Source organism: Choloepus didactylus, chromosome 5 (assembly GCF_015220235.1).
Source record: "Choloepus didactylus isolate mChoDid1 chromosome 5, mChoDid1.pri, whole genome shotgun sequence".
NCBI lineage: Eukaryota > Metazoa > Chordata > Mammalia > Pilosa > Megalonychidae > Choloepus > Choloepus didactylus.
This window is the reverse complement of record NC_051311.1, coordinates 158,982,210-159,001,299: the sequence shown is the minus strand read 5'-3', so window position 1 is coordinate 159,001,299 and position 19,090 is coordinate 158,982,210.

The window sequence follows — 19,090 nt, the reverse complement described above, 5'->3', positions numbered from 1 at the left end:
ATAAATTAGAGATAAGGACTTCAATTGGTCTACAAATCCTAAAAGAACGCTATCAAGTTCAGCAAATGCCAAGAGGCCAAAAACAACCGAAAATTATAAAGCATATGAAAAAACCAGACGATTTGGATAACCCAAGCCCAAGCACCCAAATCAAAAGATCAGAAGAGACACAGCACCTAGAGCAGCTACTCAAAGAACTAAAGATGAACAATGAGACCATAGTACAGAATACAAAGGATATCAAGAAGACCCTAGAAGAGCATAAAGAAGACATTGCAAGACTAAATAAAAAAATAGATGATCTTATGGAAATTAAAGAAACTGTTGACCAAATTGAAAAGATTCTGGACACCCATAGTACAAGACTAGAGGAAGTTGAACAATGAATCAGTGACCTGGAAGATGACAGAATGGAAAATGAAAGCATAAAAGAAAGAATGGGGAAAAATATTGAAAAAATCGAAACGGACCTCAGGGATATGATAGATAATATAAAACGTCCGAATATAAGACTCATTGGTGTTCCAGAAGGGGAAGAAAACGGTAAAGGTCTAGGAAGAGTATTCAAAGAAATTGTTGGGGAAAACTTCCCAAATCTTCTAAACAACATAAATACATAAATAACAAATGCCCAGCAAACTCCAAATAGAATAAATCCAAATAAACCCACTCCGAGACATATTCTGATCACACTGTCAAACACAGAAGAGAAGCAGAAAGTTCTGAAACCAGCAAGAGAAAAGCAATTCACCACATACAAAGGAAACAGCATAAGACTAAGTAGTGACTTCTCAGCAGCCACCATGGAGGCGAGAAGGCAGTGGCACGATATATTTAAAATTCTGAGTGAGAAGCATTTCCAACCAAGAATACTTTATCCAGCAAAGCTCTCCTTCAAATTTGAGGGAGAGCTTAAATTTTTCACAGACAAACAAATGCTGAGAGAATTTGCTAACAAGAGATCTGCCCTACTGGAGATACTAAAGGGAGCCCTACAGACAGAGAAACAAAGAAAGGACAGAGAGAATTGGAGAAAGGTTCAGTACTAAAGAGATTCAGTATGGGTACAATAAAGGATATTAATAGAGAGAGGGGAAAAATATATATGACAAACATAAACCAAAGGATAAGATGGCTGATTCAAGAAATGCCTTCACGGTTATAACGTTGAATGTAAATGGATTAAACTCCCCAATTAAAAGATATAGATTCGCAGAATGGATTAAAAAAAATGAACCATCAATATGTTGCATACAAGAGACTCATCTAGACACAGGGACACAAAGAAATTGAAAGTGAAAGGATGGAAAAAATATTTCATGCATGCTACAGTCAAAAGAAAGCAGGTGTAGCAATGTTAATCTCAGATAAAATAGACTTCAAATGCAGGGATGTTTTGAGAGACAAAGAAGGCCACTACATACTAATAAAAGGGGCAATTCAACAAGAAGAAATAACAATCATAAATGTCTATGCACCCAATCAAGGTGCCACAAAATACATGAGAGAAATACTGCAAAACTAAAGGAAGCAATTGATGTTTCCACAATAATTGTGGGAGACTTCAACACATCACTTTCTCCTATAGACAGATCAACCAGACAGAAGACCAATAAGGAAATTGAAAACCTAAACAATCTGATAAATGAATTAGATTTAACAGACATATACAGGACATTACATCCCAAATCACCAGGATACACATACTTTTCTAGTGCTCATGGAACTTTCCCCAGAATAGATCATATGCTGGGACATAAAACAAGCCTCAATAAATTTAAAAAGATTGAAATTATTCAAAGCATATTCTCTGGCCACAATGGAATACAATTAGAAGTCAATAACCATCAGAGACTTAGAAAATTCACAAATACCTGGAGGTTAAACAACACACTCCTAAACAATCAGTGGGTTAAAGAAGAAATAGCAAGAGAAATTGCTAAATATATAGAGACGAATGAAAATGAGAACACAACATACCAAAACCTATGGGATGCAGCAAAAGCAGTGCTGAGGGGGAAATTTATAGCACTAAATGCATATATTAAAAAGGAAGAAAGAGCCAAAATCAAAGAACTAATGGATCAACTGAAGAAGCTAGAAAATGAACAGCAAACCAATCCTAAACCAAGTAGAAGAAAAGAAATAACAAGGATTAAAGCAGAAATAAATGACATAGAGAACAAAAAAAAACAATAGAGAGGATAAATATCACCAAAAGTTGGTTCTTTGAGAAGATCAACAAGATTGACAAGCCCCTAGCTAGACTGACAAAATCAAAAAGAGAGAAGACCCATATAAACAAAATAATGAATGAAAAAGGTGACATAACTGCAGATCCTGAAGAAATTAAAAAAATTATAAGAGGATACTATGAACAACTGTATGGCAACAAACTGGATAATGTAGAGGAAATGGACAATTTCCTGGAAACATATGAACAACCTAGACTGACCAGAGAAGAAATAGAAGACCTCAATCAACCCATCCCAAGCAAGGAGATCCAATCAGTCAGCAAAAATCTTCCCACAAATAAATGCCCAGGGCCAGATGGCTTCACAGGGGAATTCTAGCAAACTTTCCAGAACGAACTGACACCAATCATACTCAAACTCTTTCAAAACATTGAAGAAAATGGAACACTACCTAACTCATTTTATGAAGCTAACATCAATCTAAACCAAAACCAGGCAAAGATGCTACAAAAAAGGAAAACTACCAGCCAATCTCCCTAATGAATATAGATGCAAAAATCCTCAACAAAATACTTGCAAATTGAATCCAAAGACGCATTAAAAAAATCATACACCATTACCAAGTGGGGTTCATTCCAGGCATGCAAGGATGGTTCAACATAAGAAAATCAATCAATGTATTACAACACATTAAAAATTTGAAAGGGAAAAATCAAATGATCATCTCAATAGATGCTGAAAAAGCATTTGACAAAATCCAACATTCGTTTTTGATAAAAACACTTCAAAAGGTAGGAATTGAAAGAAACTTCCTCAATATGATAAAGAGCATATATGAAAAACCCACAGCCAGCATAGTACTCAATGGTGAGAGACTGAAAGCCTTCCCTCTAAGATCAGGAACAAGACAAGGATGCCCGCTGTCACCACTGTTATTCAACATTGTGCTGGAAGTGCTAGCCAGGGCAACCCGGCAAGACAAAGAAATAAAAGGCATCCAAATTTGAAAGGAAGAAGTAAAACTGTCATTGTTTACAGATGATATGATCTTATATCTGGAAAACCCTGAGAAATCGACGATACAGCTACTAGAGCTAATAAACAAATTTAGCAAAGTAGCAGGATACAAGATTAATGCACATAAGTCAGTAATATTTCTATATGCTAGAAATGAGCAAACTAAAGAGACACTCAAGAAAAAGATACCATTTTCAATAGCAACTAAAAAAATCAAGTAGCTAGGAATAAACTTAACCAAAGATGTAAAAGACCTATACAAAGAAAACTGCATAACTCTACTAAAAGAAATACAAGGGGACCTTAAATGATGGAAAAATATTCCATGTTCATGGATAGGAAGGCTAAATGTCATTAAGATGCCAATACTACCCAAACTCATCTACAGATTCAATGCAATCCCAATCAAAATTCCAACAACCTACTTTGCAGACTTGGAAAAGCTAGTTATCAAATTTATTTGGAAAGGGAAGATGCCTTGAATTGCTAAAGACACTCTAAAAAAGAAAAACGAAGTGGGAGGACTTACACTCCCTGACTTTGAAGCTTATTATAAAACCAGAGTTGTCAAAACAGCATGGTACTGGCACAAAGATAGACATATAGATCAATGGAATCGAATTGAGAATTCAGAGATAGACCCTCAGATCTATGGCTGACTGATCTTTGATAAGGCCCCCAAAGACACTGAACTGAGTCATAATGGTCTTTTCAACAAATGGGGTGGGAGAGTTGGATAGCCATATCCAAAAGAATGAAAGAGGACCCCTACCTCACACCCTACACAAAAATTAACTCAAAATGGACCAAAGATCTCAATATAAAAGAAAGTACCATAAAACTCCTAGAAGATAATGTAGGAAAACATCTTCAAGACCTTGTATTAGGCAGCCACTTCCTAGACTTTACACCCAAAGCACAAGCAACAAAAGAAAAAATAGATAAATGGGAACTCCTCAAGCTTAGAAGTTTCTGCACCTCAAAGGAATTTCTCAAAAAGGTAAAGAGGCAGCCAACTCAATGGGAAAAAATTTTTGGAAACCATGTATCTGACAAAAGACTGATATCTTGCATATATAAAGAAATCCTACAATTCAATGACAATAGTACAGACAGCCCAATTATAAAAGGGGCAAAAGATATGAAAAGACAATTCTCTGAAGAAGAAATACAAAGGGCCAAGAAATACATGAAAAAAGGTTCAGCTTCACTAGCTATTAGAGAGATGCAAATTAAGACCACAATGAGATACCATCTAACACCGATTAGAATGGCTGCCATTAAACAAACAGGAAACTAGAAATGCTGGAGGGGATGTGGAGAAATTGGAACTCTTATTCATTGTTGGTGGAACTGTAAAATGGTTCAGCCACTCTGGAAGTCAGTCTGGCAGTTCCTTAGAAAACTAGATATAGAGTTACCATTCGATCCAGCGATTGCACTTCTCAGTATATACCTGGAAGATTGGAAAGCAGTGACACGAACAGATATCTGCACGCCAATGTTCATAGCAGCATTATTCACAATTGCCAAGAGATGGAAACAACCCAAATGTCCTTCAACAGATGAGTGGATAAATAAAATGTGGTATATACACACGATGGAATACTACGCGGCAGTAAGAAGGAACGATGTCGTGAAACATATGACAACATGGATGAACCTTGAAGACATAATGCTGAGCGAAATAAGCCAGGCACAAAAACAGAAATATTATATGCTACCACTAATGTAAACTTTGAAAAATATAAAACAAATGGTTTATAATGTAGAATGTAGGGGAACTAGCAATAGAGACCTATTAAGGAAGAGGGAACAATAATCCAAGAAGAACAGATAAGCTATTTAATGTTCTGGGGATGCCCAGGAATGACTATGGTCTGTTAATTTCTGATGGATATAGAAGGAACAAGTTCACAGAAATGTTGCTATACTAGGTAACTTTGTTGGAGTAAAGTAGGAACAGGTTGGAAGTAAAGCAGTTATCTTAGGTTAGTTGTCTTTTTCTTACTCCCTTGTTATGGTCTCTTTGAAATGTTCTTTTATTGTATGCTTTTTTTTTAAATTTTTTTTTCATACAGTTGATTTAAAAAAGCAAAAAAAAGTTAAAAAAAAAAAAAAAAAAACAACAAGGAAAAAAATATGTAGTGCCCCCTGTGGAGAATGCAGGGGTATTGGCCTACCCCACCTCGATGGTTGCAAACATGACCACAGATATAGGGGACCGGTGGTTTGATGGGTTGAGCCCTCTACCATAGGTTTTACCCTTGGGAAGACAGTTGCTGCAAAGGAGAGGCTAGGCCTCCCTATAATTGTGCCTAAGAGCCTCCTCCCGAATGCCTCTTTGTTGCTCAGATGTGGCCCTGTCTCTCTGGCTAAGCCAACTTGAAAGGTGAAATCACTGCCCTCCCTCCTACGTGGGATCAGACACCCAGGGGAGTGAATCTCCCTGGCAACGTGGAATATGACTTCCGGGGAGGAATGTAGACCCGGCATCGTGGGACGGAGAACATCTTCTTGACCAAAAGGGGGATGTGAAAGGAAATGAAATAAGCTTCAGTGGCAGAGAGATTCCAAAAGGAGCCGAGAGGTCACTCTGGTGGGCACTCTTACGCACACTTTAGACAACCCTTTTTAGGTTCTAAAGAATTGGGGTAGCTGGTGGTGGATACCTGAAACTATCAAACTACAACCCAGAACCCATGAATCTCGAAGACAATTGTATAAAAATGTAGCTTATGAGGGGTGACAATGGGATTGGGAAAGCCATAAGGACCACACTCCACTTTGTCTAGTTTATGGATGGATGAATAGAAAAATAGGGGAAGGAAACAAACAAACAAACAAAGGTACCCAGTGTTCTTTTTTACTTCAATTGCTCTTTTTCACTTTAATCATTATTCTTGTTATTTTTGGGTGTGTGCTAATGAAGGTGTCAGGGATTGATTTAGGTGATGAATGTACAACTATGTAATGGTACTGTGAACAAGCGAATGTACGACTTGTTTTGTATGACTGCGTGGTATGTGAATGTATCTCAATAAAATGAAGATAAAAAAATGTAAGTGGACTAAATACATCAATTAAAATGCAGAGCTTGACAGAGTGGATAAAAATTGAGTCAATTATGTACTATCTGCAAGAATTCACTTCAACTATATAACAATTTGAAAGTGAAAGGATGAAAATATATATATACTATGCAAATATTAATTACAGGAGAGTGGAGGTGATTATATTAATATCAGTAGAGTGGATTTCAGAGCACACAATATTACCAGGGAAACAGAAACTGCATAATGATAAAAGAGCCAATCAACCAAGAAGACAGATCAATCCTATATGTGCATACACCTGCCTGATAAGACTACATTCTTCCAGGCAGCTGTGGCAAATATCACGCAACTGACTGGCTTAAATAATGCAAATTCATTGGTTTCATAGTCTAGAAGGCTTGCTTCCTCCCACTATTGGCAACATTCTTTTGCTGGATTGCCACAATTATTGGGGTTCTTTGGCTTGTAATTCACATATCTTTCACATGGTGATGTCTAGTCCTTTCCTCTCTTTTGGGTTCCCACTGATTTCCAAGTTCTGGCTCCTTCCTGTGGCTTTCTCTTTGTAAGATGGCCCAAAGTCTGGATTTAGACATACCCTCATTCAGTTGGGCTACACTTTTAAAGTAACATCTTCAAGAGGTCCAATTCACAATGGGTTCACATTCACAAAATGCAGATGAAGATTTAAAACATATCTAACTTGGGTACATAATTTAATCTACCATAACACCAAAAAAAAAAAAAAAAAAAAAAAACAGAACTACATAATATGTGAAGCAAAAGCCAATAAAATTGAAAGGAGAGATTAAATAGTCAACAATTACAGTCAGAAAATTCTACAATCCTATTTAAACAATTGCTGTAAGAGCTAGCCGGAAAATCAGGAAGAATATAGAAGAACTAAACTTCATCGTCAATCAATGGGATCTAGTTAAAATTTATAAAACTCTCCTCCCAATAACAACAACAAAATACACAGATTTTCAAGCACCCATAGAACATAGAGCAAGTTAGACCATATTCTGAGTTATAAAATAAAACTAACTAATAAGGAATTGAAATCATACAGATTATATTTTTTTACCACAGTGGAATAAAGTTAGTACTCAATAACAAGAAGATAACAGGAAAATCTCCAACTTCTTGAAAACTAAACAGCAAAATTCTAAATAATCAATGGGTCAAGGAAGAAGTCACAAGTGAAATAAAAGTACATTATAAATTTTATCATAATTTGTGGGATGCAGCTAATGCAGTTCTGAGAGAGAAATGTATAGCACTAAATAATTACATTAAAGAAGACAAAAATTCTCAAATCAATAATCTGAATTTATACCTCAAGAATCCAGAAAAATAGAGCAAAATAAGTCCGCAGCAAAAGAAAGGAGATAAACACAAGGGCAGAAATCAATGAAATTGAAAACAGAAAAACAATTGAGGAAATCAATTAAACAAAAACATAGTTCTTTAATAGATTAAAATAACAAACCTCTAGCAAGTCCAATAAAAATATAAAAAGAGAAGACACAAATTCCTAATATCAGGAATGAAACATGGGATATTACTACAGACCCTTGAGATATCAAAAGGATTGCTGATAGCCAGTGGTTAGGATTGGTAGACCAACAGGAGAGGAAATGGGTGTGATTAGAAAAGGACAGCATGAGTGAGATCTTTGGGTGATGCAACAGTTCTCTATCTTGATTGTGGTGGTGATTTTATAAATCTACGCATGTGATAAAATAGCATAGAACTATACACACAAATATTATATCAGTGTCAGTTTCCAAGTTTTGATATCGTGTTGTAATTATGTCACCTGTAACCATGGGGGGAAATTGAGTGAAGGGTACATGGGAACTCTCTCTACTATTTTTGCAACTTCTTTTGAATTTATAATTATTTCAAAATAAAAAATTTAAATAAAAAGATTGATACACTGAATAAATTTAACTAAGAGTTTCTGTTTGTCAAAAAAAAACATAAAGAAAAAAAGACATATCAGCAATGTGGTAAAGATATTACAAGATATATAATCGAAAAAGAATGATATGTAGCAACTATGAGAAGGAGTGAAGCTGTGAGACAGGCAATGAGGTGAATGGATCCTGTAGACAGCATTTGCATGAAGTACATCAGAAACAAAGGCAAACACTATAATGTCTCACCAATATGGACTAACTACAATGTGTAAACTCAGAATTGAATCTTAAAGCACAGCCTAACAGGGGAATGATTATTGTAATAATCCCTAGATTGTAAGCTCTTACAGTAGTCAAATCTATTCCTGAATTGTAATGGCTGTCTCCAAACTCTAAGATGCTGATCCCTTTGTGTGTGACCTGATTGGTCTCTGGAATGTTAGGTGTCTGTGTGACACCTGAAACTCAGAGCTAAAGCTCAGTAGATATGAACGTCAGTATTAGCTCATATAGTAACTGTTGCAAAAAAAAAAAAAGCTGAGAAAGGAGTCCAGACTTCAATTAGATACATGAATGAAGCAGATCTGGTTGAGACTAGGGAAAATTGGGCCAAAGAGTAAAGGCTGAAACTGAACTGTGTGTTAAAACTTCAACTTCCATGTGAGGCCAGGGGAAGAGATGTTTATTTGGTGCAGGATCTATATTTTCTAAATAATACAACTTCTACAGTCAGTTTGCTCAAACACCACCATTACATGGAACTTTGAATAGGAAGTGAGATATGGTGGGTTTGTATAGGTTAGTGTGAGATAACGACACATCCCAAAGTAATTTGGGCAGAGAATAAAAATATACATGTGGGGCCCCCCTGGGGAGCTCAGGGAGGATGCAGAAGTGTTGGACTTCCTCACCTGGATTGTTGCTGATGTTCTCACAAACATTGAGGACTGACAGCTTGGTATGCTGGGCCCTCTATCTTGGGGCTTGCCCTTATGGGGCTCGTTGCTGCAGGGGAGAGGCTAAATTGGCTTGTCGTTGTGCCTAAGAGTCTCCACCTGAGTACCTCTTTGTTGCTCAGATGTGGCCCTCTCTCTCTCTAACTGAGCCACCTCAGCAGATGAATTCACTGCCCTCCCCCCATGTGGTACCTGACTCCCAGGGGTGTAAATCTCCCTGGCAATGCAGGACATGACTCCTGGGGATTAATCTGGACCTGGAATCATGGATTGAGAACATCTTCTTGACCAGGAGGGGGATGCAAAGTGGGGTGGAAGTAGAGTTTCAGTGACTGAGAGATTTCATGTGGAGTTGAGCGGTCACTCTGGTGGACATTCTTACGCACTATATAGATAACGCTTTTTAGGTTTTGATGTACCGGAGTGGCTAGAGGAAAATACCTGAAGCTTTTGAACTCCAACCCAGTAGCCTTGACTCTTGAAGAAGATTGTGTAGCAACGTAGCTTATAAGGGGTGACGGTGTGATTGTGGTCTTGTGGATCACACTCCCTTTATCCAGTGTGTGGATGGATGAGTAGAAAAATGGAGACTAAAACTGTGTGAAGGGTAGGGTGGGATGGGGGAATGATTGAGGTGTTCTTCTTTACTTTTATTTTTTATTCTTATTCTGGTTCTTTCCAGTGTAGGGAAAATGTTTGGAAATGGATTGGGGTGGTGGATGCATAACTATGTGATTGTGTGGTGTGTGATTATATCTTAATAAAACTGAATTTAATTTAAAAAAATGAATGATATGGAAAACATCAAGAAAGCTAACCATTTGTTGAAGATAAAAAAAAAAAAAACTACATCAGCATAAAGTGGAAAAAGATTTGAACACAAATTTCAACAAATAAGAAACATGAATGACAAGTAAATACATGAAAATATGCTCAACTTCATCATTAACTAATTAAATATGAATTAAACCATGATTAAATCATTTCCAGCCTCTAGTTTGAGGGGAGATGTGAAGCAAGGAGAACTCAAACACTGTTGGTGAGCATGCAAATCGTACACCATTGCAATTTGGTATAATTCAGTAAAGTTGAGGACATGCATACCATATGACCCAGTATTTTCCTTCCAAAGCAAAACCTTAGAGAAAGAGAAGAGCTCTTTCATATGTGCACCAGAAGATAAGAAAAATAGCTTATCATGGCAACACAGATGAAAGAAAAATAAAACAGAAACAAACAAAATGTCCAGTAACAGGAGAAATTAGATGGCCAATGTTTGATATTTTCATACAATAGAACTGTATGGAAGACTAAAACTGAATACAGTTAGGTTACATTTTACCATAGTAGACAATTCCCATGAGAACAATATTGAATGAAAAGAAAAAAAAATCACAAAATACTATATACAGTATGATTCATTGTATGTAAAGTTCCAAAACTCATTAAACTAAATGAAATGTAGACAACTTAGAAAAAAAAATCATTAAAAAGTTAACAAGATACACAATATGGAGGATAGTAGTTTTCTTACTGGGGATAGATTAAAAGAATGGAAATAACGAGGAAATATAGGGCTTCCAAGGGAGCATCTTAAGTTACTGCTCTAAAGATACATGATAGAAACATGGATGTTTGTATTATTGAAAACTTTGTATTTATTTTGAATACAATGGATTTTAGTTTAAAAAGATAAGTGAAATGAAGTTAACTTAAGAGTTCATTTGGCTCTCTCACCATTCAAGGGAGTGACCCCTTTAACCTGTGTCCTCAAGTTCATGTGATATTACTTGTTCATCTTGCATCTTTCCCTTTATATCTCTCCTACTTAGCTATTTTCTTTTCTTTTATTACCTGGACATTTCAACAGCTTTCCCTACTTCCCAATCCCAAATTCTTTTCAAAGCCCACCTTTAGACATGCAAATCCATCACAGCGTGTGCAGAGGCAATATTTAAAACACTTAACCACTTTTATGGAATAGACACTGAACAATTAGAACGGACATTGGAATCAGTATGGGAGATAGTTGATAAAACAACTGCTATAGTTCTCAGTGCAAACTGACTGCTCCTCAGCCACAGTGCAAAGCAGTTCTATTCAACAATACCCTCTTTCTTTCTAAATATCAATTTTCCCACATATATATGTGCCTGTAAAAAAGTGGAAGTTTATGGGCAGAGCATTTACGTGTTAATTGGCTGACACCCAGGTATCTCTCATTGCAAGTGTCAGCAAAGATGTGTTTCGTATAAATGCATTTGCAGTTTTGCCGAGGCATGACCTACCTTGATGGTTTGCTCAATTTAGGCTAAGTGGAAGCACATCATTTAGCTAGCAAATGAGTCTAGCCAACAGCCAGACCTTCTATATCACCTCCTCTATTGTGTTTTTTTCACTTGTTGCAGTAGAGTAATGCTATGGAGTAAATCATATGCTCTAAAAGAGTTACAAATCTGACAGTTCCCAAAACTCTTCCTAAATAGCCCCATCCCCCATCTATATGCCACCACACATTGATATCACCCAAATCACACCTTTATCACAGCATTCACCATATAACAATGCAATTGCCATTTTTCTATCTCCTCTCCCCACCCCAGTGTGTAAGCCATTTCAATACAATGTCTGGGTCTTATTTTTCTCTTTATTTCTAGTACAAATCATAGTGCCTAGGATAAATGTGGAATACTGACAAACTATAGGGTCACACTGTTAAAAATGAGAATAAGCTTTTAGTCCCCATAAGCACTTCAGGTATTTAGGAATCATCTCTGTTTGATGTCTTCCTTTTATCTTTTCCTTGACAGGAAAACAATTAAGAGAGAAGGGACATTTTATAGTGCTGTTAAAGTACAGCAATTGTGTCAACATTTCTCATCTTAGTTTTGGAAGGAAAACAATTTACAGTTGGTGTTAGTCCATCTATAAAAATGGTGCCTGTCAGATGGCATTTTGTGGAAATCAGGATACTCAGGAAAAAAGTCATGGTATGGATACTCAGTAAGACATTAGAGTTTCAAACCACAAATGCCTTGTTTCTATCCACATTATGTCTTAAAAATGCAGTCCTTTAAGTCACAAAGTTGATATCTAAATGGTATGTCAAATTTTATTAAATAATTCATGTTCAGTGTAGAATATTTTGAAAAGAATGAAAGGAATAAAGAAAAAAATATTTTCCTGCATAGTAAGAATAGCTGGAAATATAGAAGATAAAAGATGTTTGTGTATGCAATTATATATTTTTTATTTCATCTAGTTCTTTTATCCTGGGAAGTTGTTTTCTCATCACAAAATCAGTTAATTGTTTATTTCCTTCTTCTAATATATAATTATTTTATATTTAAATAAAAATCTTTATTAGTATGGTTTTACTTCCAACTTTTCATTCATTCCTGCTTTACTGATTTATACTTATTCCTTGTTCATAATATTAAGCTCTTAAGTATACTGAAACCCATTTCAAAAAACTTCTGTTTCATTGATTACCTGAAATTTCTTTCAACAGACATTCTATTGGTTTGATTGGTGTAAGTTTATGACATGTTTTAATAAAGAATAAGATAGGGTCCCCTCATCTGTCTTCATTTTCAAAACATCCTTTGCCTCTGGTGGAGATGGGACAGAATTCAAGCTTGGCCCATTCAGCTTCTGGATTTACATGCGAGAACACAGGCAACTTTATCACTCCTTCAAGACACACCCTAAAAGTAAAGGTTGGTTTGATGAGACATATACCCACAGGAGCAGGGAAACCAGGCAAGGAGACAAGAACACACAACATCAAAAGCTAAGGAACAGATGGAGGAGGTGATAACTATCTAACTGACACAGGAATATGAATCCCAAGCAGTGAGGTAAGCTGAAAACCAACAAGCTTTACACTACAGAATCCTAAAAAGACATACGAGCGGGAAGTTTCAGTACCTCTGTAGCTACTGTTGAAGTAGAGCTAAAAAATAAAAAAAAACAGGCTTGGTGAGGCCAGTTGAGAAAACATTGTTCCCTGAGATCACTATTCCACTTTACATGGCTAAGCCACTGACTTTTCCTCACACTCGCAGAAGCCTGGAGCCTGGAAACGGATTAGGGGATACAAAACGCAACTGAGGAGAAGGCCACTGCACTCGTTACTGAAGGAAGATTCAGCAGCTATGCACGCCAAATGCTGAATGCAGAAACACCACCGTCATCCTTTTCCCCCCAATGAGCTCACAAAATAATAAATAGAAGGAAGACACCTACACCTCCCTGCAGGAGATGGAGATGCTCATCTCTGGATGGTTCAACTAGTACAACAGGAAAGATCTAAAGATACTGTATCAGTTTCCCCCATAGATATCCCTAACTTCAGCCAAGGGCAGTATCAGTGAGCTCTACCCCTGCTCTCAGACATTCCAATTAGCTCTTAGGTTCCCACTAATTATGAATACTGTAACTATGCACTGTTATATACCTGAGAAAGTCTCCTATCATGGAAAATAGTGACTTCTTGAATAATAGGAGAAAAAAAACTTTCAGGAAATAGATACTGTGCTGGGAGGAGAAATCAAATAAACAAAGCAAAATTATTAATGTTCCTGAAGGGAGAATAAAAGCTATTCCATCAGTGAAATAATTACCTAATCACACATATATGTATATATGTATTTGTGTGTGTGTGTGTGTGTGTGTGTGTGTGTGTGTGTGTGTATAGACAAGATATGATATATGACATTCAGAAAAGAGAAAAGAGTTCTTAAAAATCAATCTACACAAAGAAATGTAGAGTGCTGAGCATGACATAAATGAACATAAATATGAAATTCATTTTTCTTTTCTTAACTGTTATAAAATATAATTAACTGCCTAAAACAAAGTAGCAATGTATTTTGTGCTTATAATATGGTCAAAAGTGAAATGTCTAACAAAAATAGCACAAATATTGAGAGGAAAGAATTGAAATAATCCAGTTGAAGGATCCTTACACTGTGATTAATTTAAGATGAATATTCTAAACCCTAGAGTGATCACTAAGAAAAATTTTAAAAAGGACTAAATGGTAAACCAGTAGTGAAGATAAAATGGAATGATTTAAGAATACACAATGCAAAGAAGGAAGAAAAAGAAAAGAAAGGATAAAATGAACAGATGGTATAAATACAAAATGACTGGCAAGATGGTAGCTTTAATATAGCCATATCAAAAACTACCCTAAATATAAAGCTCTAAGTACACCATTTAAATGACAGTGATTGTTATATTGGATTAAAAACTCAACTTTATGCTCTCTACAAGACATCCACTTTACATATAAAAATGTAGACTAACAGTTAAAAGATGGACAAAGATGGACCAAGTAAATTGAAAGAAAGCTAGGCTATATGTATAACAGACAAAATAGACTTTAAAAACAAACAATACTACCAGGGATAAAAAGAGACAATGTGTGATGATAAAGGGATAACCTTACCAAGAACACAGAACATTCTAACAACAATGCTTCAAAATTCAAAAATTGAAAGGAGAAATAGAGAAATATCTAAATACAATAGGAGACTTCAACACTCCTCTCTCAGTAATCAATAAAACAAATAGATGGAAAATCTGTTTAAGTGCCTGAAAAACTCTATCAACAGAGAACCCTTCCAACAATAGCAAACATATATTCTTTTTAAGTGCATATGGAACAATAACCAAGACAGACTTTATTCCATGCCATAACAAAACCTTAATAAATATAAAACATTGAAATTACGCAGAGAGTACTCTAGAACCATAATGAAAATGTGAACACAGAAAGATATATGGGTAAAACCCTATATATTTGTAAATTAAGCAAGACATTTCTAAATGACCTATGGGAAAAAAGATGACATTATAAGAGGTAAAAACAAATATTTTGCATTTAATGAAAATAAAATCATAGCCCATTAAAATTTGTTGGCTGCAGGTAAATCAGTGCTTCGGGAAATCTTATAGCATCAATTTTATACTAGAAAAAAGTAATTTCAAATCAATTATCTAACTCTTCACTTTGAGAAACTAGAAAGCAAAGAACAAATTAAATCCAAAGTAAGCAGGAAGTTGGACATAATAAAGGTAAGAACAGGGATCAATTGAAATAGAAAAACAATAGAGAAAAATCAATGAAGCCTAAAACAGTTTCTTTGAAAATATCAATAAACTTGAAAAAGTTCTAACTAGAGTGCAGTAGAGAAGAAATAACTTATAAATATCAGGATAAAAGTGGTGACATCACTACAGACTGCATACATTGAAACAATGTTAAAGGAAAATTTATAAACAACTCTGTACCCATAAAATCAATACTTCAGGTGAAATGGATAAATTATTTGAAAGACACCAATTGCCAATCATAATCAAGAAGAAATAGACAATCTGAATTTTCTTTTTTATACTAAAGAAATTAAATTCATAGTTAACCTTTCAGCAAAGAAAACTCCAGGAGCAAATGCCTCACTGGCTAATACTAACAAACACTTAATGAAGTAATAATGCCAGATCTACATAAACTCATCCAGAATATAAAAAGTAGAGTGGACATTTCTTGGTTCATTTTATGAGGCCAGACTTACCATGATGCCAAAACCAGACAAAGAAAGTACATGTATAAGTAAAAACACCGAACAAAATTGCTTGTGAACATAGTGATAAATCTGTCAATATATAAAAGTGATAAAATATCAGGACCCAATGTGTTTTACCTGTAATTTGCAAACTGATTCAACATTTGAAAATCAATTGATGTCATTCATCATATCAATAGATTAAAGAAGAAAAAACATGATCATCTTCTAGATGAAAATACAGCATGTGACACTTTAAACATGCATTCATGATTTTAAAAATGAAAAGGGAACTGTAAATTGAGTAGAACTTCCTCTAAAAGGTTCTCTTAAAAAAAAGTTAAAATATTAATTATTGGTGAAAGCCCACATGGGAAAAAGGCAAGGATTTCTGCTGGTACCACTCTGTTTTAGGTTCCAGGTGACAAAGCAATACATACTGATAATGGAGAGGCACCCCAATTTTGCCTTTGTCACCACCTCCTTCCTACACTCACACCACAGCTCATTTTGTGCCTCTGACTGGGTTGGGGAAATAAGACAAATTCTAAGTTCAAAAGAAGATAGAATGCAGACTTAAGGAAATAAAACAAATCCTAATCCCACCCAAAAGGTGTATGACTATATAGGTCAAGTGAGCAAGGACACCGGGGTTCAGACAGAAGAAGAAAGGGTCCATGGCAGGGATGCACCAGAGGGGATGTGGGGGACCTGATCCTTCAGGGGTAGATGGGAGGATGCCTTGGAAAAGGACGAGCGATGTGCAATCAATCAGGCTGCAATTTCACATCTCAGACCCAGCTGGTAGATTGTTGACTTTGATCCCATCAACCAATATTATCATAGCTGGTAAGAGATGACAGTTTGACAGTTAGCACAGCGCACTTTGTGGAATTTGATTCCGGAAGAGTATCGAGTCCTTGGGAAATTTGGGTGAGCCCTCTGCTGACTGTTGATGAGAGAAGGAAAGTGGGAAAACCAGTGCAAGGTGAAAGGTCTCTGCTAGCATCTCCCTGATGAAAAGCTTTATGAGGGCACTTGGGTGACCAGGGGTCAAACTGCTCCCTCCTGCACTAATGTCTCCTCTGTGAAAAGGGCATTAAAAGAAATAGTGGAAGTGCTAGTTTAACACACCACATCAATAGACTGAACATGAATAATTACAGGAATTAAAAAGGATGCAAGGAAGAGGTGAGCATTTGTCTTCTAATTTAAAATTTAAAAGGGCATAGCAGTAAGCATGGTATTTTAAGTACTTGAAGATTGTTAAGGTGTTTCTGCACACTTTTCTTCTCCAGGAAAATCAATGAACAGGAGCACAGACCTCACTTACCATTTATGAACTCTGCAAATGGTCCCAATTATTAGGATTCCAAAATATCTACTTACATTTGGGGGAAGTAAGAACTAACAGAGGCCCAGAAAACAGTTTTTAATTAAAACTGAGTATTTATAAATGGCCGCTAAATAGTTATTTCCCATGGTTATGTAAATTACAGAGCATAAAAATTATGCAAAATTCTCTCAGTTTTCTGACCTGGAGAACATGGATAACAAAGGTTCTTCCAAATACACAAAGTTTCATGGGATGAGAAGTCACAGGAGCAGTAAGAGACGGCAGTAAAACAGGAGGGAATTCTCCAAAATGGTATCCAGGCAAGCAAGAGTTCAGTAGTTACTTGTATATTATTCAGCTTGGAAAATGTAACATTATGTCTCATGCCAACTATGCTCTATATTTGAAAATGTGTACAGCTCATAAATTGTAGATGTATATAAATTTTCAAAGATCATAATTTTCCTTCTGTACAATATTAAATATGGTAAGCCTATATGAAGGATTGAGTTGCATCCCCCAAAAGATATAAGATAAGTTCTAACCTCTGATCGTCTTGAGAACCCTAATTGGAAATAGGGTCTTTGAAGTTGTTATTCTTAAGATGAGGACAATCTGGATTAACATAGACCTTAAGCCAACATGATTGGTTTCTTCACAAGGAGAGGAAACTTGGACACAGACAGATGGAGAAAATAGCCATGTGATAGAGGCAGTGATTAAGTTATGCCACAAGCCAAAGAATGTCACTGATTGCCAGCCAGCCACCACCAGAACTCTATAGACTTCCGGGAAGCACGGCCATGCCAACACCTTGATCCAGACTTCTAGCCTCCAGATTGGTGAGACAATAAATTAAATGGGCTTAAAACCCACCCCTTAGGTGCACTTTGTTACAGCAGTCATAGCAAACTGAGACAGTGTATCTATTGGTAATTTTCTTAATATCTCGGTACAGCGTTTAAGAAGAATTCAGCACTCCTTTGAAGGGCTTTATTTCAATTTAGAAAAGCCCTGCAGGGTTGACGCCTTCATTGAGAAGATACAGCTTTCAAAACTTATGTCCGCCATTCCATGAGGGAGTTGTAGCTGCTTCTGCATCCGAGGCTGACCCAGCAGCTTGTGGCAGCACATAATATACCATAAAAACCAAATGGATGCTTCCCCCGCCCCAATTATAGCGTTTCTATTTTCTCTTTTACTTTAGTTGAGACATTTCATATTTTTCTTTCTTGTTTTTTTTTTTTAACTCAAGTAATGTACAGATTCATCGAAGGAAGAGTAGGAAAACACAGGTAAACACATGAAAAATTTCCATTTTCTAGAAGAACCACTATTAATATTTTGGTTTATATGCCTCATGGTTTATATACATACACATATAAAATAATTCTATACCTTTATTAATCTACTTTGCTCTTAAAATGCAAGGCTTTCCATGTAAATAAATAAATAAAAGTGATATCATCATTTTTAATAACTGCCACTTTGTATATGCCATAATTTATTTAAAGATTCTTCACTAGAGGCTAGAGAGGAACTTTTATCAATAAAAATAAACCCTTAGGAACATAAAATGGCAAAAGATCTCAGGAGATTGTGCAGGTTAGTACTTTACATTTTAATAAATGAATCATTTACTGAAAACCATTTACAGTGAATCTTCTGCATATGTGGCAGTCTTCTGGGATCTGTGAAAGAAATAAGATGAATTATATAAAGATCCAGTTCTAACAGAGTTTACTATGGAATGTGGAAAGACACAAGTTCATCCAGTATATTTATTCAACAAGTTACGTAAAATGTGAGAAAGAACATTACGAGTGGCATGAAGCAGATACCGAAAAAGTGCCCTCATTGTACAAGGTGAAGATTTCCCCCAACTTGTGGAGAAGATGGCATTTAGTGGAGTCCTTCAAATTGCTAAGCCTCAGGTCAAAATCTTCTAGAAAAACCCTTGAGAAGGAAAGAAAAGATGCTGCACAAGGCATTGTGGAAGAGACGTTTTGAGAGGCTTTGAATCCTGGGGACAG